Source organism: Callorhinus ursinus, unplaced genomic scaffold (genome assembly GCF_003265705.2).
Source record: "Callorhinus ursinus isolate GAN/ISIS: 27379988/994484 unplaced genomic scaffold, GSC_fseal_2.0 scaffold7, whole genome shotgun sequence".
Lineage (NCBI taxonomy): Eukaryota > Metazoa > Chordata > Mammalia > Carnivora > Otariidae > Callorhinus > Callorhinus ursinus.
Genome location: NW_027397069.1, coordinates 36167639 through 36169936, shown reverse-complemented (window position 1 = coordinate 36169936; position 2298 = coordinate 36167639). Strand labels below are relative to the sequence as shown.

General features: G+C 35.9%; 1 non-coding gene across 1 annotated transcript; it reads left to right on the top strand.

Annotated features, from left to right (window-relative positions):
• The first annotated feature begins 1893 nt into the window (after nt 1-1893).
• LOC112827001 (U4 spliceosomal RNA) lies at nt 1894-2040 on the top strand. The gene has a single exon (XR_003209123.1). It is a non-coding gene; the product is annotated as a U4 spliceosomal RNA (small nuclear RNA).
• Nucleotides 2041-2298: the final 258 nt, after the last annotated feature.

Below are 2298 nucleotides of genomic sequence, written 5' to 3'. Positions count from 1 at the left end.
GACATATGTATCATTTAAATACAAGTTAGGGAAATATGGAGTAATAGTGGATCAAGCCTGATATTTCTTTTTCACCTAAAATATTTTTGCTGTCCAGAGTTAGTGAAATAGTTCTACTCCATGAAGTCCTTGTTCTATAGAACAGAAAACAGAATAATGAAGATGGAAACAATGAATCACTTAATCCCTGTGATGGTAAAGTTTATGTTAACTAGACATGAGATGCTCAGACTAAATTCTGGGTGTGTCTGTGAAGATGTTTCTGGATGAAATCAACCATTTGAAGCAGTGGACTCAGTAAAGTAGATTGTCCTCCCCACTGTGCATGTGCATCATTCAAGCTTGAGCCCTGAATAGAACAAATGTAGAGAAATGAGGAATTCATGCCTTTCTCGCCCCAGCCCCCAGCCTTACTGCTTGAACTGAGCCACCTCATCTCATCTCTGCTGTCATTGGACTGGATCTACACCATCAACTCCCCTGGTTCTCAGGACTTCAGACTTGGAATAAATTACATCACTAACTCACCACATCTCCAACTTGTGGACAGCCAATCATTGGATTTCTCAACCTCCATAATCATCTGGGATAATCTCATAATAAATCTCTTTCTCCTTTATACATGCACATATAATATAATACATATAATCTCTATATGATCTCTATAAAATATATAATCTATATATAATATGTATTTATATAGATCTATCTGTCCCATTTCTGTGGAGAACCCTGATTAATATATTCACCTAACCATACCTCTTTATAAGTGAAGCCAGAACATATAGTCATTATTCTGCGCAGCCATGTGTCCAGGTACATATTTATTTAAAATAAAAATTAAAAAAAAAGAACAACTTTAAAATATATTTAGGTATCTCAGACAATAGCAGTTCTTTGTATCTTTGAAAGAACAAAATCGTGATAAAGTACAATTAGGAAAATAAAGACAAAACAGTTTATTTATTTTATCTTAAGGTTTTATTTATTTATTTGAGAGAGAAAGAGATAGGGAGAGAGGGCACAAGCTGGGAGGAGAGGGAGAAGCAGGCTCCCCACTGAGCTGGGAGCCTGACGTGAGGCTCCATCCCAGGACCCTGGGATCACAACCTGAGCCAGAAGCAGATGCTTAACTGACTGAGCTACCCAGGTGCCCTGACAAATCAGTATATATAAAGAAATAATGACTAGGAATGCCATGCATGAACATTTAAAATTATATTAAACCTTCAGAAAAAGACTAAATGGTTGTGCACAGTAAGCAGTAAGCAGATTAAAAATATGAAAGAAGCATTCATGATACCTTTGAGGGACTCCAGTATAACCTCAACATCCAATACATGTTTTAAAAGAAGAGAATAATACAGGGAATGATAAGCACCTTACATTTAAATAGAGAGTAGCTGAGCTTTTAGCTGTGTTATGATCATGAGTTCTTAACCTGAAGTGCACACTAAGTAAAAAGCAAATAACATAAAATTAAATCCACATTTAGACATATCTACGAAATTGCAAGACATCAAGAATTGAAAACAAAAGAAAAAAGCCTCTAGAGAGAAAAGAGTTTATCTAAAAGAGAAAAACTCTTATGTTGATAATAGATCAGTAATCATATGTAGTACATACAGACAACAAAATGCTAGATCAACTTGCTGAAGGAAAATCAGCAAAATTTGTGGCACAAGTGAGAGTGTATGACATTTTATGTGATAGCTTACAACCCACAGACTTCATGAAAGAAATATTGAAAGCTTTACTTCAATAAGAAAGTGTAAACAGAGGCAGAGCGTGAGATGAAAGAACAAATGATAACTAAATACATTGTAAAATATCTCAACGCTGGTTATAAAAATTAAATGTATTACTTCAAAACATTTAAATAGCATTGAGGCTAGCTTTGCGCAGTGGCAGTATCGTAGCCGATGAGGTTTATCCAAGGCGCGATTATTGCTAATTAAATAGCATTGAGGCTAAAATTCTCCGTAACTGAACTAGTTTTCTATTGTTGCCTTAACAAATTATACAAATTTAAGCCACTAAATTCATTATTTTATGGTTCTGTGGGTCAGACATTCAGTAAGTGTTACCCTGTAGTAAAATCAAAGTGCAGGTGGATCTGTGATCCTCTCTAGAGGTTTTAGGAGAAAATGTGTTTCCTGATCACTTGGGATTTTTTTTTTTAAGATTTTATTTATTTATTTGAGAGAGAGAGCACATCAGAGGGGATAGGGTCAGAGGGAGAAGCAGACTCCCTGCCGAGCAGGGAGCCCGATGCGGGACTTGGTCCTGGGACTCCAA